General features: G+C 33.7%; 1 long non-coding RNA gene across 1 annotated transcript; it reads left to right on the plus strand.

The window, feature by feature from the left end:
• The first annotated feature begins 282 nt into the window (after window positions 1-282).
• Window positions 283-24,865, plus strand: LOC143047350 (uncharacterized). The gene is made up of 10 exons (XR_012969517.1): window positions 283-345; window positions 3,474-3,633; window positions 4,534-4,656; window positions 5,217-5,364; window positions 6,864-7,062; window positions 7,423-8,291; window positions 9,311-9,461; window positions 10,246-10,523; window positions 10,843-21,773; window positions 22,739-24,865. It is a non-coding gene; the product is annotated as an uncharacterized LOC143047350 (long non-coding RNA).
• The last annotated feature ends 465 nt before the right edge of the window (window positions 24,866-25,330 follow it).

The raw sequence follows: 25,330 nt of genomic DNA on the forward strand, positions 1-25,330 counted from the left end.
TTCATCCTTATCACACACATCTTCTAATAGACTGTCCATATGCAAATTAAAACGTAAACTCCGCCCGATCAGTTGAAATTACATTGGTAATACAATACAACAGACAATAATACACAAGTATTATTCCTTGCGTGTTAGCGACCAACTGTTTTTTTTTAAAAGAACATATTGATCCAGAGAATAGACACAATTAGCTGTGTCATGTAATAATATGTATAGGAGATTTTAAACTGGTTTTTAGAAAGTAGAATATAGTTTTAACTTTCTGTTTCGGTTTTTAAAGGGGACACAACTCCTCACTTATCACTGAGTTTGGATAATCGATACTAGAACTGTCATTACGAGGTAAAATTTAAGACAAAACTGATAATTGGTAATTTTGCAACGGAACTCTTTTTTTATAATCTATTAAATGGGGGATACCATATATACTGAATATAAGAACGAAACGGTAAAACAAATTAGTTCAAAGAAACATATATAAATTAATTATCAGCGTTTATAATTGAATTAATCATGTGATAATGTATTCCAAATAGTCAAGGCTAATTTAATCAAAATTCTGGGACGCCTTCCTACGACGTCCAAATAATTCTGACATGTGGAAAAGCTTTTTTAATTTTATTTCTGGGACGCCTTCCTACGACCGACGTCGTATTATATGAAGGCGTCCCAGAAAAAAAAATAAAATCGCCAGTCGTTATAATTCTTTGGACTTGTGATTATGCTGTAGGTTGAAAAGGGGGGTTACTATGTAGTGATAGGATGTGTAAATGTAATTAACTCGGAACGTTATAATGTAAGATCAAACATAGGGAGTGTATTATACCAAGTCTGTATACTCCGATGCTTCTGTGCTGAGTTGTTTGTTTGCAGTCCTTTTCACTATTACCCGAAAAATGTATTTTGTATTACAGAATCAGGGGCGGATACAGCCGTCTTTAAAGGCGTGTTTCCGTCACATAATAAAAGAGGGAGAGTCTAACATCAGTTCGGCAGCAAATGAACGGTTCAGTATCTAGTCACGAATACACAACACATATGAAATAAATAATCTCATATAAAAGTGCACAAAGTTTAGATAATCATGTATAAAGTTCGATTGTATGACTTAAGCATATATGCTAACATCTTTAACCCCGTCACATTATTTATGTATGTGCCTGTCCTAAGTCAGAAGCCTGTAATTTAGTAGTTGTTGTTTGTTTATGTGTTACATATGTGTTTTTCGTTCATTTTTTTTTTATATAAATAAGGCCGTTAGTTTTCTCGTTTGAATTGTTTTACATTGTCTCATCGGGGCCTTTTATAGCTGACTTTGCGGTATGAAATTTGCTCATTGTTGAAGGCCGTACGGTGACTTATAGTTGTTAATGTCTGTGTCATTTTGGTCTCTTGTGGACAGTGTTCTCATTGGCAATCATACCACATCTTCTTTTTATATTGTACCTGTAAATCAGTTTTTAGGTTAGATTATATGCAACCAATAAAGCCAACCCGTTTTTATACATCCCTTGTAACCAAAAGGACAGTACTTTTTAACATTGCTGTCAACATTCTTCCCTCGGAACCCCCCCCCCCTTTTTGTTGATATAAGCTTATGTAATTTTCTTGGTACTTCTTGTAAAACAGGATGCTATTGTTGTAAAATTTAATATTTCACAATAACATTTCAGTTAATATAAATGTTCCTTAGTCATAAACCTATGCAATTTGATATTGTTTGAATCAAGTGTGAATCAATAAATGAAACTGCTAGGTAACCGTGTCACAATAAAATACAATAAAGCGGTTATTGTTAGGGTATACAATGAAGAATCAATACGTACTGGTGAATCTTTAAATTTTATAAACCTTGATTTAAAAAGACGACTTTTCTTTAAAAGCACGTTTGCAGTTTTGTAATAATCACACACGTCCGCGTCATTTTAAATTTTATTTCAAAAAGTTAAACTTACACGGTGCATGCACTAGTAACCCGAATTTAACTTAAATGGACAAAAACGCATTAACGCTATTCAAAAAATATTAAACATCTTTTGATAAAGATTGACAAAACATACAAATTATTTTTAATTTATTTCATTTCATATCAACTTATTTTAACGCCAGTTCAATAGATTCCTTTGCGTTCATTCAATTTAATATAGGACGGTGGTAAGTTGCATCCAACCAGTAGGCCGTGCCCCCCCCCCCCCCACCCCCCCTCGTTAAACTATTTCAAACTGGCATTAATTCGTTTGAAACATTGATGAGAACCGAGCTTTGTACAGGTAAATCACTCAAGCAAAACGACCTCGATGCATCTATCGTTTTTTGTTTCAAACTTTATCGACTTTAGTTCAACTTAAATGCGTGTAATCTTAGTAAAGTCACACGCTTCACAATTTAAACAAACACATGAACAATACAGTTGACACACAATGAGTTTAAATAAAAACATTAAAATATTGATGCACGGTTTAAAAAATGCATACTTACGAAACTTTATGTATTCCTGTATATTCACCGTTTCTCTGTTTTCTGTTTTACTATATTGTACTTGTAAATTAAACATGTCACGGAAATAAAAGTAACTTCACAGAAACTATTCATTGTGTACATAATTCAAATCAGAGACATATATATATGTGTATATATGTCTCTGTTCGAATCGATGTATCTTATATTTTCGGTAAACAACAAATATTCAGATTTCATCCGTTATCACGAATTGAAAAAAAGGAAACTGAATTGTACAAAAACTCATTTTATAACTAATTCCGGTAACTCGTTACCACGAAGTTAAAATGATATTAAATTCTTCAAATATTAAACCAAAAAAAATGTTTAGGGTTATTTGCTTGATAAAACTTATCCGGCAAAAAAGAAGTTTCTGTTTAACCTAGAGAAAGTCGTTTTATTTTCTTTTCTGTTTTTTTTTTTTTTTTTTTTTTTGTGTACCAGGACGCAAACCACAAATCTTTTAAATGCTCACAATATGGCTTGATTTTCGGCTTCTTTTGCACTAGCACTTGTTTCAGATTTTTCTCTTTCCTTATTTACCTTAATATAACGCGTATTAAGGTATATATGAAAAAAAATTCTGAGACAAGTGCCTGTGTTCTTTTGAAATAAAGATGAAATGTTGCTTGGCAAAATTCAAGTTTTTTGTTATCCATTAAAATCTCATTTCGCAGGGCATTTTTTACACCTTTCGTTGGAATCTATTTACCCTGAAATCTGATTGGATAATGAGAAAGTAGTTCGAAATCTATTTTTTTACGATTTGTTGTCAAAAGTCATTTTGCAATGTCATATTTTTTGTATTATTCTGGTACATGTACATAATGTATAGCATCATTGTAGAACATTCGGTGCACGAATGGGAATAGTTTCACGATAAAGAGTAAAATATGTCCGACTCTTCTAAAACGTGTGACTCGCACCTTTTTCCCCTCGTCGATTTTAATGTAACATCACTTTTGTTACAGAATGAGAGAATAAATACAGACAGTATTCACATAAGAAACAAAGAGGACGATGGCAGAAGACGTTTTAGAACCTGAATATGAAGGTATAATAAGGAACACGCTTATTGAGGACCTAAATAAGATTTTATATACCTACTCCAATGATGGACAAATTCTAAAGGTAAGTTTCTTAAACTTAAAGGGATGCTCTAAGACAAGAAATTGTGTCAAAAATTTGCTCTCACAATCGCATTGCTATACGTAATATGTAAAGTTGGTGAACCCTAAAATATGTTCCAAAACCTCAATTATGTATATAGTATGTTCAATAATTCTCTTCATAATACACTCCTGAATCAGACTGATGTACCAGAAATTACATCAAACGGAACTTAAACCGGATATGGAACGGACACATAGACTGGAAATCATAATGTTTTTTTCTATTAAAAACGGCATTACAATCCAAAATGATTTAATCAACGATCATGAATAAGCACTTTGTCTTCAAGAAAATTTGAGACCATTTTCGAGTTATGTCCTTCACCGGAAAAGTTTTTCAATGTTGTGCGGCTTTATGAGATAATTTACAAGATAGGGGGGTTCGCCTTTATTCCTACAACATTAAAGTTCTTAGTCGCGATTGTCATTGTAAATTCGAAGGATAACATAACATTATTTTTGTTCTGTAGTTCTTAATGACGACTTCCTAATGACAAGATAACTGACTATCAATTATAAGAATATGTTTTGCCGAATGATTCGTGTTAGCTAGCATCATTTGTTTTTAAACGAATCTCTCAGCATGGGAAGGAAGTGGCGATGCCCCTTAAGACACGAATGATGTTCACTTAAACCAAAGTTTTGACGGAAATGAAACGAACTCATAAAAATGAAAAACTGTCAAGTGTTTATATGTATCAATTAATTTCACGCAACAATAAAAACCAACAAAAAGTTATCTTAGATAGAATACAAGAAAGAAACATAGCGTAAATACACTTCTTAAACAATGAATATTCCGTTCTTAATGTTCTAAAGTTGCGGGAAACCCCTCTGACTGAAATATCTAATTATACAGGAGTTGATTCAGAACGCAGAGGATGCAGGTGCTGATAAAATTGCTATACTTTACGACGAGAGAAATTTCATTCAGAACTCCAAACGTATAAAACAAGACTCATCATATTCCAAGTACTTTGAGGTACGTATTTATTAATTTATGTGAACAATGTTTTATATAAAATAAAAAGTGTCCTGACATGGTGCAGGCTATTTAACTATTAATAAATATTATTAGTTACATAGTGTGTTAGTGACCTAATACGGTATATATGGGGTCGGTAAATTCCATACGTTATCGTTGCAAGTTGAGGACGATTCAAAACTAGTATTACCTAATTACTCATGTTTTGAAAGAAAGTTAAAGCCAATAACTCACTAATTATATCTCATTATAGGTACAAGCATATCACGTGGTACGCCAGACATGAGCCTCATCAGTGGTGTTCAACCCAAACTATTTGAAAGGGCAATTTGATTAAGACCTCCAAATACAATAACCGAAAGTTTCAAAACGTTGTGCTAAAAACAAACGGCATAATTTTAATTCAAGTACTGATTAGCAAAGAGGTGACCATATTTATATGTAAGAACGCGTTGAGATATCATTAACAACAACCAATTGTATGTCTCTTGGTTTAGTTAGTACATAATTCATTTTGAGCTTAAATGTGTTTTTAATCTGAAAATTATATTTATTAGGGACCAGCATTAATTGTTTATAATAATGAAGAATTTTCTGATGCTGACTGGAAAGGGATTCGTCGAATCGGTACAAGTATTAAAAAACTTGATCCATCAAAAGTAGGACGATTTGGACTTGGTTTTAAGTCGGTGTTCCATATCACTGGTAAGGACAGGTATTTTTTGGTAAAAACGGGGAGAAGATGCATATGCATCAATACAATACAATTAACATGATTAAATAGAAAATAAATTTATCAAACGTAAAATAGACATATACTTGATGTACAGTGGTTGTCGTTTGATAATGTGGTTCAGAAGTATTTCTTGTTTCTCGTTTTTTTTTTTTTTTTTTTTTTTTTTTATAGATAAGAACGTTGGTTTTCCTGCATGAACGGATTTACACAAGTAATTTTTGTGCCCTTTGTAGCTTCCAGTTTCCAGTTCGGTGTGAGTCGAAGCTCCGTGTCGAAGGCCATACTTTGATCTATAATGGTGTACCTTAACATATGGTGACTTGGATGGAGATTTGTTTCATTTGAAATCAAACGACATCATATTATACATAGTATTTCTATATAAATTTATAAAAGTCTGCAAAACAGTATACAAATACAAATATGATCAAAGCGAACATCATAAGGAGTTTTGTCTTGCTTAGTCCTTGTATTCTTGTTATTTTCCTCGAGCTTTGTATAATAAAAAATAAATAAATATTTGGAAACATATCCATTTGTTATCAGCAAACCAAAATCAAACTATATACTTTTGTGATATAGATATGCACATTGATGTCACATCCAATTGTTGAAATTGATACCTGTATCTTGGCACTGTATAAGGTCATGTTTGACTCTGACTGTTTGTGACGTATTTACACTATATTGATTGGATGATGGATGTGCACTGATGGATTTTAGCCTTCGACGCATGCTTTTTTTTTCTATTAGTTATTGACTTTGAACTAGCCATCGTTAACTACGAGTTCTTTCAGATCTGTATTAATACCTGGTGTGTATTTGTTGTTGGCATGATTAGATACCCTGCCACGTCTACTCGGTGTTTTTGTTAGATGTATTTCTGCTTTGCATTCATCTGACAAGTTATGTCCTTTCCAACTAATGTGTTTTGCTTGTTCGTATGTTGTACGGTTTCACTATTGTCATGGTAAATGGAGGGTTGACGCCTTCAAAACAATTTAGCTCAGTCTGATTTTGTATGTGCCTTTCAAAAGATAGGATCCTGTAATTCAGTGATTTTCGTTTATTGCTGTATATCAGACCGTTATTTTTCTCTTTTGAATTGTTTAAAAAAAAAACATTCGGGGCCTTTTATATATGACTTTGCAGTATGGGTTTTGTTCATTGTTGAAGGCCGTATGGTGACCTATAAAAGTTGTTATTATGTTATGTGTGTCATATCGTCTCTTAAGAAGATTTGTCTCATTGGTTATCATACCACATCAACTTATTCTTATATTGATCACACTTTGAATTCACCTTTGATAAATTAAAACAAATATTCAAAAATAAGGTTGAAAGAAAATTGAATGTATTTAATTCTATTTTTTTGCACCAAAACCAGAGGATTGAATACGATCTACCTTATTTTGGAATATTTTTTATTATTTAAGATAAATATAATATTGATACTTTATATTCACAGATTATCCTATGATTATAAGTGGACGTCTTCTGATGATTATTGATCCATATCGAGATGAAACTAGGTGCTGTATACCCCTTGAATTGTCAAAACTTAAATTATACAGTGGTATGAATGAGTGCTATAAAGCCTTATTTCAAGTATTTGATTTTGGACAGAATGTGGTAGATGCTGGATACTACAATGGAACAATATTTAGGTAACATTTTATGAATTTAGATATGCTTAGGGGAGAGGTGGTGATATTTGGGTGACGACACATACACGTGTGTTTAACGTCATTTGACAACTTGTCGTTTGTCATACTAATGATCAAACCAGTGACCAAGATTTCATGTTGATAACATTTTTTTAGACCAGTTTGACCAAAGATTGAATTGCAAAACATTACATAACAACATGCCTGTACCAAGTCAGCAATATGACAGTTGCTATCCATTCGTTCGATGCGTTTGCAGGTGTTGATTTTTGCCCTTTCATTAGAAACTTTCCAATTAGAATTTTTCCTTTTCTTTTTATATATTTTACTTTTTACACGATTTTTTTGGATACATTTTAGATTTCCTCTGCGTAAAGAAACGACAGAACTGTCAGATTCGGTTTACAACCAAGAAAAAATCAACAATCTACTGAGGGTTTTCAAAAAAGAAGCTTCCCTAACACTACTTTTCCTGAAGTCTCTGGAAGAAGTATCCCTGTATGACTGTATGAACTCTCTGTATGAACAAAATCCAGATTACTTGGTAGCAATCGGTGGCAGTACAAGCGAAATCGCAAAACAATCTAGGAAAGCAATGCAACACAAAACCATTCCAGATGAGCCCTTTGTCAATGTGTACGAATTGGTATTGGTAGCGATTTCCAAAAGACAACTGGAAAATCAGAAATGGTTAGTTATAAATCGGCTAGAAGGGATATCTGACGCCTCTGAAGACCTCTTGAAATTAGCTACAAAGCTTTCTTACCTTCCTTGTGTAGGAATTGCAGTACCTGTGTTATCAAGTGACACGTTTACGGGACATATTTTCTGTGTTTTACCTTTGCCGATGCAAGCTGTTAGTATGACTAAACTACCTGTACATATCAACGGTACATTTGCACTCAGCGAGGATCGCAAGCAACTGAAATGGGCTGACAAATTTTCAGAAAGTAACAAAGAAGATTCAGTACAATGGAATGAATTACTGGTGTCTACCGTTCTCCCAAAGGCATACATTGATCTGATTATGGAAATTCGGAATCGAAATGATGAACATGTGATGTTAAGATGTATTCCTGATCCATTGGAAATTGACATTATATTTAAAGAATGTATAAGCGAGCTGTTTAGAAATTTAAAAGATACACCATTTCTATATACTAAAAGCGGCGGAGGAAAATGGATTCGACTGAAAGATGCAGTTTTCCAAATTTTCTCAGAAAATACAGGTAACATAATATATTTTGTAAGTCTAGCAAAAGGGTCTGATCAAAAATCAAAACCAGTAGAGTTTTATACATATAATTAGAAGAAAAATCATGTAAAGTAGATGAAGATGTAAAATGGATTACCAAACAACTTGCTTGCCTTTCAGATAGTACTGTACATTGAGTTGAGTCAATGTTGTTCACGTATTTATTGAATTACCAACACAACGGCTACAAAAAGAAAAACAAAATAAAGCAACACTCCTCTAGCTATTGTTCATAGAAAACGAGAAATAAAATGTATTTATATCTTATTTGTTAGATAGACGTACGCCCTTTGAATCATTGCAAAAGCCGACGTTGTTTTATATTGTTACATTATTTATAATTCTACATGTACGTCTTATCATGACCAATATGAATCGATAATTACAATCATCACATTTTACCACGATAATTACAATTTTGTACGCCAGACGCTAGTTTCTTATGCAAAAGACTTATCGTTTACGCTAAAATCAAACAAGCATATTTAACAAATGACCTTATTATTTTTCAAAAAGAATGATAAGGAACATTTTCAAAATGATTTAAATTGTAATATAAATATCAAAATGTCTTAATTTGTATATCAAAATCAACTTCTTTATTTAACCATTTAATTCTATAAAAGAGGGACGAAAGATACCAAAGGGACAGTCAAACTTATAAATCTAAAACAAACTGACAACGCCATGGCCAAAAATGAAAAAGACATACAGAAAAACAATAGTACACATGACACAACATAGAAAACCAAAGAATAAACAACACGAACCCCTCCAAAAACTAGGGGTGATCTCAGGTGCTCCGGAAGGGTAAGCAAATCCTGCTCCACATATAACTGACATGTTAAAAAGTACATCTGGTTCAACCAAAAGAACATTATAGTAGATACTTTCACAGAACGCAATATTACATTATTATAAAAAAAATATTTTGCATGACGCTTTAAACTATTCAACGATACTTCATTAGTTTAATAAGTTTTTAAAATTTAGATAAGGACATCAGAGAAACACTTATATACACCATGACACAATACAACAGCTGTTTGGTAGATACAAAAGGATATGAACGAGTGTATGGCATTCTCACCAAGGCATTTGGTCAGCAACCACAAGACGCATCACCGCAGTTCATTTCAGAGAGGTATATGATATATATTTTAATGTTTGTTTTGTAACCTATTGAATAATAGCAAATTTGTCATTTAAAGGTGCAGCTACAGAACAGTTTACAGTGTTTGAATAGTTTTGTAATAATGAACAAAATATAAAAAGAAGATGTGGTATGATTGCAAATGAGACAACTCTGCACAAGAGACCATAAAGACACAGACATTAACAACTAGAGGTCACCGTACGGCCTTCAACAATTAGCAAAGCGCATACCGCATAGTCATCTATAAAAGGTCCCGACATGACAATGTAAAACAATTAATTCAACTACAATGGTTAATAAGACTCTTTGTTAAAATTAAAATAACAGACCTGCAAATCACAACAACTACGTAAGGTTCCCCATAGACTTAACGATTTTATAGTAAACATAGTGATAAAGGTGAAGTGTGTTTACAGAATGAGATGAAACTATTTGTCGACGTTTTGCCAACTTGACTTACATCAGCTAAGTAGGCATTACCTTTCCATACATAATATCAATACAACGTTAATATCTTACTTAAATGTTGTGGCACACGTATTTAGAGCAATAAAGTTTTCTGCCCGCATGCATATAAAATTGTATTTGAAATTTGTTTAGGACATTTTTGTTTTGAATGCTTTTAATGTCGTATTCGATTTGGTTTCAAGTGTCAATGTTGAGCTTCAGTACTAAACCCACGTCTACCATTACAAATGCAGATAACGAATCGTTGTCAAATTGTAACAAATGATTCGAAACAAATACTTATAGTTGTATAATAAATTTTTAGGCTTTTGAAGATAGATCCTTTATACAAGACTTTCGAAGAGAAGCACAAATTGAATCTGTTGACCTATTTGATATCCAGTAGAGAAGATGACCTACTTAAATCCCTAGAACTTCTACCATTAGCCAACGGAGCATTCATCCCCTTCGCAACGCATACAGTTTCAAAGATTTTTGTTTGTTCAACCATTGTTAGACAGCTATGTCCTGGTACAGAAGATATGTTAGTACGAACAGTTTCTGATCAAGTCGATGAATTGATTCTCAAACTAGCAAAATCAGGTAATAAAGTTTGATTATATTAACTTCTCAGACTTAGCTATCTAGAAAACATGCATTTATGGATAGTGTAAAACCGTGAAACTTACGTTATAACTCAATTTAAATTTTTATGTATCTCCTTATGTTCATCAAAAAGGAATCGTCTAATCAGATTTGTTTATGCACAAATTAAACTAAATACGGATAGGTATTCTGTAGTCGAAAAAACTATTATTAGAAAGAAATGATACAAATAGTGTATTGATTCATACTATTGATATGTTGGTACACTTTTCCATTGTGTTAATTCTAAATGTTTGATATTGTATATTCATATTAGGAAGGACCCAATTGATAGAACCGAGTGAAAGTGATGTCCATCAGCTTATATCGCAATCAATAGAAAAGATACTAGGACAAAGCCCGGACAATAGGGCGTTAAGATGGCACAATCAAGGGCTATTGAACGATAACTGGTTGAAATCTGTTTGGGAATATTTAAGGCGGGAAGGCGTTCATCTTCCACATGACCTATTTATTTTACCCCATTATGATACACAACTTGGTTCTAACTATCTACTTAGACTAAGTCAACCCCTGATTGTTGAGTTAGATGATCGAAACGATCTACCTGCATCAGTTGTGAGATGTTTAAATGAAATTGGAGTCACTGTGTTGAATCCGCTTCCATATCATATTAACTGCTGCCCAGAAATATATGACAAGTATGTAGAAAGACCAACGGTTAATGGAGTTTTAAAACTTGTAGCAGGGGTCTGTCAAAAACATGTGAAAAACTTCAACGACAACGTTCAAAGTTCAGACAAGGACGGATTCGTTAACTTTGTAGGTTCCAACTATTCTTTGAACAATGCTGAAAGTATTTTAAAAAAGTTGAAAATGTTTAATTGCAATATACCTGACTGTTATGTCTCAATTAAGGATGTTTCGGATATCGCACCCGACGATTTGCCACCCGTGCCTTTACCAGACCAATTGATTAAACCCAAGACCAGCACAGAGAAAAGTTTAGCAATGCACTTAGGTGCAAGGTATTTAAGTTTGACAGAAGTTGTAGAATTAATCCTGAAGACATATATTAGTAGATCATCGACCCACAATAATAATCAGAAGCAGATAATGATGAAATACGTTATTGAAAATATGTCTTTGTTACTACACTGTACTGAAATAAAGATGTTAGTCAGCCAAGTTGATTTCGTTAGAGCTGCAAATGGTGACATAAGGAAACCAAACGAACTGTTTGATCCTACAGATCACCAGCTTGTTCAACTGTTCAACGACAAGGGAAAATTCCCACAGAATCAAGATATTACGTATTTAAATATTCTAAAAACGTTTGGACTAAAGTCATCCGCAGATTTACACGCCACTGACATCAACGATGTTGCCATGTGTATCCACAGCAAAGCGTCATTGGCACAAACACAAGGTTCTATCATTGCAGAAGAACAGGCAAATGGACTCCTAAACATATTAATGAAGAATGAACATCTTTTGGAATCGTTTTGCAGCAATAAAAAACTAAAGGATGTACTTGCCGACTTGAACATTATTCGTCCGTTGAGAAAACCCAAATCTTACCCAGAAATATTGAAATGGTTTGACTGTCCAGATGCTTTTTGTAAACCAAATGAAATGGTGGCTAATGCTGAAAATCTTGTCGGCTCAATAATGCCTCTCTTTCCAGATTTGCCTTTGAATTTTATTCAAAAACTTAATCCAAGCTGTCAAGATATACCTATTGTGAAAGTATTTGAACAGTTACTACTTTTAAGTAAGTCCTACAGTGAAAAGTACAAACCAGAATTTCATCATTTCGTAAAACAAATATATGAATTCTTAAATGAAGTTGCAGTAAACGAGGCACTGATTGGTTCGATGGAGAACAGGTCCGTTGTATGGACGGGAGATGGGTTTTGTCAACCCCAGAAAATTTATTTAAATAGCAGCAATGATGATATTCATCTTGAACCGTACCTTTTCCAGTTACCTGGTGAATTCATTTTTATGAGAGACTTCTTTCAGCGACTTGGTTGCAAGTTATGTCAGTCCCCTGAGGTTCTTGTAGATGTCCAACATCAGATCAATGCCATGCAACGTCATATCCAGGTTCGAACAGAAATAGAGTATAGAAGGGATTTACGTCACAATATAAACATCCTTAATTACTTTAAGAGCCGTTCTCTTTGTGCAATCGACTTTCATGTATTAATTCCCGTCGAAAGCGAGGTCGAACACGAGTTAGTGCTTAAACCCATCGATGAATGTGTTTACCGTAGTAGCCATTGGTCTGAAGACGTTAAACTTACCGATGAAGAGGAACCTTTCGTGGTTCATCCGGAGATAAGTTTTGCAGCAAGCATTGGGGTCAAATCAATGGAAGAACACTATTTATCGGATACTGGAGTACTTAATTGGGAGCAAGAAGTATCTCTAGTCAGCAGAATTAAATCTCTGCTGAAAGGTTATAGAGATGGTCTATCTGTTCCAAAAGAATTGATTCAGAATGCAGACGATGCAGGGGCAACAAAAGTATGTTTTCTTTATGATGAACGAAAAAACCTTGACTGCAGAACTAATCTTCTAAATAAAGAGATGGGTGAATGTCAAGGCCCTGCTCTTTGGATATACAACAATACTCAGTTCTCTGAAACAGATTTAAAGAATATAACGAAAGTTGAGAAAGAAACCAAAGATATTTCTAAAATTGGCAAATTTGGAGTTGGATTTTGTTCCGTTTACAATCTGACAGATGTGCCAAGTTTCGTTTCTGGGGACACAATGGTGTTCTTTGATCCACAGGGATCTTATCTAATGAAAAATAAAACAAAAGGGATGAGAATTGATATGAAATCACAGAAAAATCAGAGGATGCTTCAGAGATGGAGTGATCAGTTCAAGCCATTTAAAAACATTTTCGGTTGTGATCTTAGCACTGACGGCGGTAGGATTCCTCATTTCGATGGAACACTCTTTAGACTACCCCTCAGAACACGTCAACAGTCTAGTAGTGAATTAAGCAGTATAGTCTATAGTCACGATGAAATGAGAAAATTGCTGAATATTTTCATAGAAAGTGCTGGAAACCTTCTTTTGTTTACTCAAAATGTTAGCGAAATTGAAATTTATCATCTTTCTGAAATCGATACTAGAAGAAAAAAACTTATCTTTAAAGTTTCTAGGAATTTAAAATGGCATTTCCCGCTTACGTATAAAGAAAACGAAGACGACGAGAAGGAACATAACAAAGTTCCAGTTTTGAAGAATTGTTCACCAAAAAATGACAATGCAGCGGTCAAGAATTCCAGTTTTGGAACTTATCAATACAGTGCTGAAATTGTAATGAAATTTAGAGAAACCGGAAAACAATTTCATGGACAGACTGGACAGTCATATAAAACCAATTGGATGGTTTCGTGGGCTTCAGGTACAAATGAATGTTTAAGACAATCAATGCAGGGCATCGGAGCTAATATGTTACCTATAGCAGCTACTGCTGTAATGATAGAGGACAAGAACGGACAAAGAATTGCTGTTCCAATGTCGGATGCCCCGTATGGATTTTACAAAACTAGTCATTTATTTTGTGTACTGCCACTACCAATAGAGACCCCTTTTAATTTTCACATAAGTGGATCATTTGCCGTTACACAAGACAGAAATCAACTCTCTATTGAAACGAGTGACGCCAAGAAACGTTGTGAATTGAACTGGAACCAAGCTGTTATGGAAGATGCTGTTGTAAAATCTCTGTTTTCGCTATTGCACGGTTTGAAAGAGAATAATATAAAGCCAGGAACAGACCTGTATAAACTGTGGCCAGTTTTCAATTCATATGTCGAAGATATTTATAAAGCAACAAAAGATGGATTTATCGCTGAATTGATGACGTCTAAACAAAAGGTAGTATATCAGTCTGACCTAAATCGCTGGACAGAATTTAGCTCCTGCAAAATGCTTGATCCGCAACTATCAAACTCTAATGTCGGAAATATTGCTTATAGACATGCTTTACAATATCTAGAAAATCAAGAAATTGTTCTGATACAAATGCCGAATTGGTTATTTGTCGACTTCAAGGTGGCCTGTAGAGATTCAATAAATGATCACGTTATCTCCACAGAAATGTTTTATGAAGAATTTTTTTTCCCATGTGTTAATCAAGAAATAATTCCAGCTATAGATCGAAACGAATTGTTATTGTATGCAGTGGACCAAAATGATGACAAAATAAACAAATTGCTCACCAACCATGCTTGCTTTCCATCAACAAGAGGGGTTCTGAGAAAACCCTTTGATATTATCCTACGACCAAGTCTTTTAAGCAAGTTGTTTATTCCAGGGGATGGATATTTTCTTGAATTCAGTGTTCAGCAGGAAAAAGAACGCTTTGAACTTTTCAAAAACTTAGGAATGATTAATGAGAGCCTGCCAGATTGTCTTATAATTGATCGATGTGCGTCAGTTGAAAATTTATCTAAAAAATGTGTTGACTGTGCTATGCAAAGGTGCAAGGATATTTTTGAATATTTTGAAAGATACCCTCCGGAAATGAACAATGTATTAATAAACGAATTGCCTAAGATGAAATTTGTACCAGTTATGATAAAACCGAAAGATTGGCCTTTTAAATGGGAAGTCGTAGCTGGTGCAGAGAAGAATAGATCCTGTGGAACAAAACATAAACTGAAGCACATCTCAGAAAAGATACGCTTACCGCAATTCTTTACAATGGAATGTCCTGAAAATTTGTATTTCGATGATTGTAAAGAATTAATATGTTGTACTAAGCTCGTTGCGTATACTAGAGCTATTGGCACGAAAAATATAAACAAAGTCCTGCAAAGTTTTGGTCTTAAAGGGAATTCGAAAACGGGCATTCACTTAGATCATGTTGTAGATCAAATACAAATTCTTATATCAGAATGTGATAAGGAAAAAATAACATGTCTACGTCCTGTGTTGGAAACTATTTTGAAATGGCTCGATTTCCATTGTAAAACGTTGGACGATGAAAGCAAAGAGAAAGCAAAATCACTTTTAGAACCTCTGCAGAGCACTAAATGTTTGCTGATCAATGAAACATTATGGAGTCCAGATCAAATTGCCGTAAATTTTGAAGGCACGTGTCTTCCTGATCTGGTTGGAATAAACCAGAAGGATACATACTTGAGCAGGTGTAAAACATTGTTATCTTTCCTGGACGTTAAAGATAGATATTCAACACATGATATTTCAAAAGTTCTTTTGAGTTATACAGAGACATTAGATATCAAAGACCCCCTTAATGAACAGCAGGTTAATCAGTATTGTTCCCTTTTAAATGCTCTTTGCACTGCATTAAAAGAAGAGAAAATAGATGACGGAATCTACATGCCATTGAAAGATGGCAAAATTCTCGTACCTGACGATGATAACTATTTACATCCGGTGAATTTGTTATGTCTCAATGATGATATTGAAATAGAGAGATCTAAATCGATGACGTTTGTATGTAAACACATATCTCCTGCGCAAGCAAACATATTGGGAGTAAAGTCAAAAAAAAGAAAGAAAATATCAGAACACTACAATGTGATGAAATTTGGTCAAAGAGAAGACTTAACTACACGAATACACAAGTTGTTGGAGGGATATCCTGCTGATGAAGGAATTTTCAAAGAATTGTTACAGAATGCTGATGATGCAGGGGCAACAAAGATTCACTTTGTCACTGATTATAATAGCTATTCATCTGCAAAAGTGTTTGATGGAAACTTCAGAGAACTTCAAGGGCCATCACTTCTTGTTTATAATAACACGTCTTTCAGTGAATATGATTTAGAAAGCATCCAACTGCTTGGCATTGGTGGTAAAAATGAAAATCCCACCGAAACAGGAAAGTATGGAGTTGGTTTCAATGCCGTGTATCACCTAACAGATGTGCCAAGTTTTCTTACTAAGGGAGAAAAGCTAGATAAAGGTAACAGAACTCTTTGTATTCTTGATCCTTTATGCAAATATGCTACTACTGCAGACAAGCAAAATCCTGGAAGTAGATACTGTGACTTAGATGGTCTTCAGAGAGCAGTACCTGATGTGTTTGTGCCATATCACGAAGATGATCTAATGGGAGACGAGGGTACAATATTTAGATTTCCTCTGAGAACAGAAGCGTCAAAGATTTGTGACAAACTTATTGATAAGGAACATCTGACGATACTGCTCGGAAAGTTTAAGAATGAATCTACTCGTTCTATGTTCTTTTTGAATAATATTCGCAAGGTCATATTTTCGCAAATTGTGAATGGAAAAATGAAACTTGACTTTTCAGTAATAGTAAACATGTCTATGGAAGATGTCAGACAGAAGCAAGCATTTCATTCGAAACGGTTTAAGGTAGGCGAAATGATAAAAAAGAAACAAGAAATTACAATGGAACCTATATTTCAAATACAAACCATGATGAATATACGTGTTTTTGATATAGAACATGAAACTGGAGATGAAGAAGAAACTTGGTTTGTTGTGGATAGAATTGGGTTTAAGGACAGGGCAATTCCCAAAGAAGTATCACAGGCTTACTTAACTGGTAAATTGGATCTTTTACCTCAGGGGGGTGTAGCACTCCCTCTTTCAAAAATAGCAACATCACAATTCAGTGCATTTTGTGTGTTACCTCTTCCAATTCATACTGGTCTTCCGATGCACGTTAATGGACATTTTTCTTTGAATCACGAGTCAAGGAGAAATTTGTGGGAAGACAACACAGAAAATATTAAGTCAATATGGAACCGAACTCTTATGTCATCAGTCATAGCTCCGTCGTACATTGCAGCAATTGAAAAACAACGTGATATCTGTAAAGAATGTACAAAAAATGTCAGAGGTCAGTACCATATTCGGAATGAACTGGATGCATACTTTAAATACTTTCCCTCCTTAGAAACAGCATTCGACTCAAATTGGAAATTTTTCTGCATTGAAATATACCAACAAGTTTTAGAAAATATCCCGTTGTTTCCAACGACTTCAGAAGTCTTTAAAGAACCAAATATATACATGACTTCATTCAAGGGTAAAGTTGACTGGATTTGTCTGAAGAAAAATGATTCCAAGTTTCCAGCAGTATTTTGTTTAGATTATACACACTCGTTTGAACCAAATTCAGTAGTAAACATCATGAAATTTCTTAACCTTTATGTTATTGATTTATCAAGTGGTCTTTATAACGAAATGAAGGCATGTAGAATCAACGTTGAAAGTGTCACGCCGGATATTATTATAGATTTTCTTCTGTCTCATTCAGATGTGAATTCTGGTGCATGCAAGTTAGCAGGTTTGGGAAAGGATATACTAAGTACAACATTTAAAACAATTTGGAATGTGGACAGGCTGCTTACCTTTTGCAAGAAAAGTAAAATTTTCAATAAACAATTATCAGGACTACCGTTATGCATTTCAAATGATGATATTCTGATGGAATATTCTGAGACGACACCTAAGTTTGTCAGTAAACACTGCAACATAATGTGTGGGTTAGAAGAAAAGTTTGTCCACAGAAAAATATGTTATCTAATGGAAGGTATTGAATCACCTTGTCTGAAAAAGTTCACTTTACAGGACTTTAGGGTACTGATTAATAATGTTCTTAACCAAAGCACTTACAAAGGATCATCTACACCATTGGATTGGAATCCAGATCAACAACATATCCCGAATCAAGACTGGCTTAGAAATGTATGGAGCTTTTTTGCAGACGTATCTAAGATAAAAAATTCTGAAAATGAGGAAGAAGATTATAACATTTCAATTTGTTTGTCAGACTGGTCCTTACTTCCAGTACGAATAGATCAACAGCAGAAACTTCAAAGTATTGGTATGTCTAAAAAAACCTTAAACATGGAATCCTTTAAAGCAAACATTCCTCTGTATGAAGCTTTACAAAAGATAGAAATGCCTGAATTAGACACTGAAATATTTTGGAAATATCATGCAAAACCAAAAGAACCAGAATTCTGTGAGACTGCCTACAATGTTGCAGAGGAATTAGTAGTATCTTATAGTAATTTAAAAGATGTGTTTGGTTGTTTTGTGTACCACCTTAGACGTTACAAGGCGAGAATATCTGAGGACATTTGTTCAGCATATTTAGAGTACTTTAATGATAATTATGATACTTTGGAGAGAATGTACACTTCTGGCGAAATCAAGAAAAGTCTAAGGAGTATTCCTCTTTTTATTACATTAGGTGGGTACAACACAATGATAGACAATATTCGCACTACGGTCCTTCTTTTACCAACCAACATTCCAGATGCTGGAATAAAAGAATGGGCAAACGCATCAAGTATAGTGCTACTGAAGGAAATCAAACGGATAGAACATCTCCATATGAAACTTGGATTTATTTCTTGCAACCAATATGAGTTGTATTCAAAATTCATCATTCCAAACTTTCAAAACATGCCACAGGCGGCACAATCGAAACATCTAGAGTACATAAAGGACAAACTTCTGTTCAAAGGATTAGATGGCGAGTTTATATCTATACAAATACATTTAATAGAAGAATTGTCAAAATGTCCTTTCTTGTTAACAAACAGTGTGTCACGTCGTGCTGTAGACTTTTGCAATCCCCACAATGAGTTATTCAGTGTCATGTGTACAGAAGACAAATTTCCCCCATATCCATATAACGGTAAAGAGTGGGAACAGTTTATGGGACTCATTGGAATGAAATTAACAGCTACCCCGGAAATGGTCGTGCAGTTTGCAAAAGAAATTGCAGAAAAAGGACTGAACTTTGTGTCAGAGGAAACAAGTGGCAAATCCAAGTTGCTACTTAATCATCTGTTTAATCGCGAAGAACTTCTTGAAGAATTAAAGTGCACTCCTCTCATTGGTGTTAAAAATGTAAGATTTATCAAACCCTTTCAGTTAGACCTCACGGATCAACTGTCATGGATCCACAAACAGTATCAAAACCGAGTACTGGTATCTTTTGAAGACTGCACATTTTATGAAGACGATATTTTGCCACTTGTATGGACGTCAGCATGCGTGTTACCCGACTATGTTTCATGTAAATCTGAAAAGACAAAAGAAGCTTTAACCCTTTTAGGAGTAGACATCTTGCCAAACATTGAAGTCGTTGTACAAAACTTTATAAAAGTTGCAGTATCTATTCAGGACAAATGTTCGAATTACTCAGAATCTGTAACAGAAGATAAAGCACTATTTCTTAAAGATCTTTTTTTCAAGCACTTTATATGTTTACAAAAAAGTTCCATCACAAACTCGTGTTTGTTAGAATTGAAAAAAACACCTATAGTGTTCTTTTACGAAGAAAAAGTTTGTCTTCTGTGCGAACAAGTTGTTTTAATTCTACAAGATCATGAAATTATTAAGCCATACCTTATGCGCATTCCAACTGATTACATGTGTTGCGTAAATCTTTTCCAAAAACTTGGTGCTCTAGAGAAAACATCAGCATTTCGTTTCGCGGAAGTGTTACGATGCCTTCATCGTAACAGTCTGGATGCAAACAGCAAACCTAGCATTCTAGGCCCAAATGAGAAAAAAAATACTCTTTTTCCTGCTGTTCGAAACCTGTTTTCAAAAATTTCATCTGAATATCCCGTCTTTTTAAACTGCACTGAACTGTTTTTACCGAATCGCCAGTTCATTTTACATTCGTCAAAGTCGTTAATAGTAGTTGACAATAAAAAAATTGAAAATAAATCAAAACAATTTCACGATCAAAAGTTTTTTGCTGGTTTTGACAAACTTGACTTGCAGTTTCAATTTTCAGCAAACACGTTGAAAATGTTACCAGAGGAGCTAAAACCAAAGTTTTTGTCAGAAATACTGAACGAGAAACTATTGAATGCAACTGAATGCCAATCCGGAGATAAAATACAATTGCTGTCACAGTTTGTAAAAACAAATGAATTTATAGAAGGACTACTGCGTTTAGTCCTCGATGAAAAACTGAAAACTAACTCACAATTAGGGATGGACTTTAGGGCTTGCAATATAAATGAAGAGGAGCAATCTAGGATTGTAAACCTAATTGCAAGTTTAAAATTTCAACAAGTATTAGATTTAGAAACTGCACTTTTTTTTGATGGGCAACAAATTGAAGAGAGTACTGAAAGGAAGAAAGCTTTTGTAAAGTCAGTAAAGATTGGTGACACCAAGTCTCTGATAATGTACTGTGTTGACAGTGGAAACGATTTACAAGAGTGGTTGAATGACATACAGTTTTCTTTTGTTAAACTTCTTGAAAAGATAACAAGAAGAGGATTGCGTGTAAACCAGGTCTTTGTTCAAATCCTTCTACATAGCATTTCTAATCCAGCTATATTAAGTGACAAGCTTGACAGTGAAAATATTGTGCACTTAAATTATGCAAATGTCTCTTCTGAAATATATCCAGATCCAGGCACATTTGTTCCACCTTCATTACATTACTTACTTGACAATTCATTCTCTGAATTTAAAGTGAACGAGTATGTGGCTATGCTCCTATATGAAGAAGAGGAAAATGAACCCGGACAGTTTGAAGATGCAAATTACATTTATGCAAAAGTTCAAGGATCCAATAATTCTCAAAATCATCCAAAAAGTTGTGATTTTGCACTATTTGAAGAGATATATTTATTAGACGTTGGTGAAACAGAAGCAATAGAGGTGCCAGCGTTTAAAATTTTCAAATTTCATCGAAGGAAGCATTTGAAATCTAAAGATATTGTACCAACAGACAGTGACACCGCCAGTTTCGCCACCATGCAATCAGTCGATGATAAAATAAAAGAAGTGAAGAAAAAATTTATGTCATATTTGAAAATAACAGATGAGGAAAAACGCAAACTGTTAATAAAAAGATTGCGGGTTGAATGTCATCCAGATCAAAACTTTGGAAATGAGGAGCATGCTACTAAAGTTTTTCAGTTTATTGAAAATCTCATACGTGATCTTAAGGATGGTAAATTGATTGACGAAGAATCCAACGAGCAATCTAGATATCGGGGTGAAGATTTACCAAAATCACCTTATTTTGCACAGCCACCTAGATATTATCAAAATAATACTCGATCACACAATACTTTTACTCATGGAGAAAATAGAGAAAAAGTGTCTGTACCAAAAAAAGCTCGCAAATGGTTAAGACAGGCTACATGTGACAGAGATGCTGCTGAGGCGTTTATTCCACACGCTAGACCTATGCAATCATTTAACTGGATATGCTACCATTGTCATCAGGTAAAATTAGTTATAATGTATATAAAATAAAAAGGAGATGTGGTATGATTGTCGACGAAACAACTCTCTTCAAGGCACCAAATGACACAGAAATTAAAAACTATTGAAATTATTTTTAAACGAAATCAAAATTGATAAAATGTTGCCTGTAATTTGTTTGAATAAGAAAGTTACGTAGTCTTAAAACAATTTACATCCTGGAAATAGTGGTACACTTCATATAAAAGAAAAAAACATAATGCAAAATAATAAAAAATGCAATTGCTGCGTCACAGTGGAGATCGTTACATTCAAAATGCAGTTTGTATTGAACCCAGTGCAATAAAGCTGTAGAGCCTTAACAAATTATAAAGTGTTCTTGTGGGAATTATTTCACATAAATTATTTCGGAGAGTAATATAGCTGTCTACTAGTATACGGAATGGTTTTTTTCTCATTGTTGAAGGCCGTCAGTGATATATATAAGTTCTTGTTTCTTCGTCATTTGAAGTAAAATAAATAGTTGTCTCATAGGCAATCAAACCTCATATCAGTATTTCTATATTCACAAATGAGCACAATCCACACAGTAAAGTAAGATTTTAAAGGCACAGACATGATAAACAGTAAGAATAAATCCAGCTGTCTGATGATTGCGTGATTACTTGGTTGTTAATACCAGGACTAGTGAACTTGTTCATGGCGATCAGTTGTTGTTGGGACGGTTTATGAATCAACATTTCCACTATAAAAAAAATTCTATAACATTATACACCACCAACAAAAGGCGTTTATATCATCTAACAGTATTTATTGACCGTTGCACAGTGTATGCTTGTTACAAATGACAACGGTTTCTTGGACAACCATATTGCTTTTTTATTGGATTGTGTGTACTGTTATTTGCTTTCTCCTCTTTTCTTTTCAAAACAGTTTCGTTTCACCAACGATTATAGTCATAACATGTTTTGTATCAATATTTGCAGTCAGCAGAAAAAGCGTTGAAAGCAATGTGGTACTATATGGACGCTAACAATGTATCGCACAGTCATTCACTGTCTTCAATTGCCCAAGGTTTGGCACAGGAACTACGTGATCTTGCAGGAGGTATGGGTGATATTGTTGGACATCACACCCGAATGAGATATCCAGATCAGATCAGTGGGGATGATATTCCATCAACAATTTACAGTCAACAAGATGCTGACCAATGTCTCAGAAAAGCCAGTGACATTATTTCGTTCGTTTCAAGAAGGATCAAGTAAAATATTATTCGTGAAAGTGGTAAACAAATGTTTAGAAACATGAAATGTACATTGGTATTATATTTAAAAGAAAAAAAATATGAGAATGTATATATATATATAGTGTATTTAAAAGAAAACATATTACATGAGTATGTTTTTGTTTGCATTATTAATTGTATATTTTGAATTTTCAATTTTGCAATAATGCTTTACTGGAAAAGCAGTATCACAAAGTATATATAATGGTAGTTTAAGAAAATGATTTTAGGTTGAGATCATTTTATGATATTATGAAAACTAATAAGACTAAATATATATTGTCATTTGTTACTGAGAAATATATGAATATTGTATTTCACTTATGTAAATTGCGTTTAAATTCATTGTTATATTTGTAAACCTACAATACTGTTTTATTAGAATCAGTATAGGGTTGAACATTAACTGTAAATGTGTACAAAATAGTGTAGGAAGTGTTAATGTAGTTAACTGTTTCGAACATTTACCAATCACTATTATAATAAAATTTTCGCTATGTTTGTGCCTCTTAGAAAATTTGAATAATTCTTTATTAAATTGAACCATGCGAATCAAAATAGAGATGAATTGATATTAGCATATTTGACAGTTTATAGACATATAATTTAGCACAGCCGAACGGGCTAATAATGCATTTTTCTGCAGCATTTTACTGTGCAATTCGTGTATTAATTGGATACAATAAATTAGTAACAAGAAAAAATATACAAAGGTTACCCAAGTTATTTTTCTATCGATTTTGTCTCAGCTTTAAAATGTTGAGAAAAAAAAAACAATGCGATCAAATTTCAAGGCTTGTCGCTCTCAATATTTTGTTTCATTAAGACCTAAAGCCTAAAACTCCGTCTCAAAATTAATAAAAGCCATGTCCGTAAAAATGTCTGTACATTTATTTGCAGAAAGACAAATACACTAACACCTAATTTATTGAATTAATACAGTCATATATGCCATTGCACTTAGGTTGGGTCAGAACGGTTCTGCATTTTCATTTTAAATCAGTTGTTTTTTACTTGTAGCTTTATTATTGTGTTTTTGTAAATGTAATAATAAGAACAAATAATCAACCATCAGCTTTGATAAGCTTCATCTATTCCATTAGAATCATATTCAAAACAGTGTGGCTGTGGCCATTGATTGACGACCTAAATTATACCATTGACTGGGACAGATTATGTGAACGTTTGTCTATAACGATCACTGATCACTACTTACTTATTATAGAGTTTAAACTGTGGAGTCATCAAAGGTTCTTAAACGCCTTTAATAATAAAATAATTCGAAAATTAATCAGGGATAACCTTTATGTTTTGATTTATATTATTGATATAAATCAAAACATCGTATTATTCCTGAATAGTTTTTCGAATTACTTTATTTAGGTGTTGAAACCTTTGGTGACCCCACAGTTTCAGTGTCTTTAACAAGTATATAGTGAGCAGTGATCGTTACAGACAAACGTTCACATAATCTATCCCAGTCAATGGGATAATTGAGGTCTTCAATCAATGGCCACAGCCACACTGTTTTGAATATGATTCTATCTAAAATGCATTTGTTGAGAAGAAAATCGAATTTTACTTAGATTTTCTTATTTGCTTTAATATCCGTGTAATGTAAAATGTTGATTCCGTTTGATTTGGTATAATTTGTGGTTTCTTATAATTCTGTATTTAATATAAAATATGTATATTGTGTTATTAATTGTTGAAGAAAATGTTATTGTCCTGCATTCTATTTGTATTCTACATTTCCTAAAAAAAGTGTTTTTATTTTCTGTTGATTGAGTAGTTTATAGGTTTTTTTTTAAATAAACTTCTTAATTGATTTGTTTTAATTCATTCCATATAAAAAAAACAATGCTATCTTTGAGCGATTAGTAACATATAGACATTTGTATCGCTGTCATCACTATGGATACAGTCACATCATATCTTCACAACCTATATATATATAATTGAGAATGAAGATGGGGAATGTGCCAAAGAGACAACAGCTCGTTCAAACAGCACTAACACAGCCGAAGGCCACCAATGGGTCTTCAACAAAGCGGAAAATTCCGTACCCGTTGGCCGGCTTTAACTGACCTCTAAACAAAAATGTGTACTGGTTCAGTAAAGTTGAACGTCCCTCTCAACTCCAAAACATATAATTGAACCAAAATTATAAATCATACATAGGCTCCTGACTTTGGGCAGACCCACAAATGCAGCTGGGTTTAAACAATTGTGACCTTTCGACCTTCCACTATTCGTCAAGCTAATCTTTTTTTTTTTTATAGAATAAAGAGTT

Source organism: Mytilus galloprovincialis, chromosome 10, assembly GCF_965363235.1.
Source record: "Mytilus galloprovincialis chromosome 10, xbMytGall1.hap1.1, whole genome shotgun sequence".
In the NCBI taxonomy this organism is placed as follows: domain Eukaryota; kingdom Metazoa; phylum Mollusca; class Bivalvia; order Mytilida; family Mytilidae; genus Mytilus; species Mytilus galloprovincialis.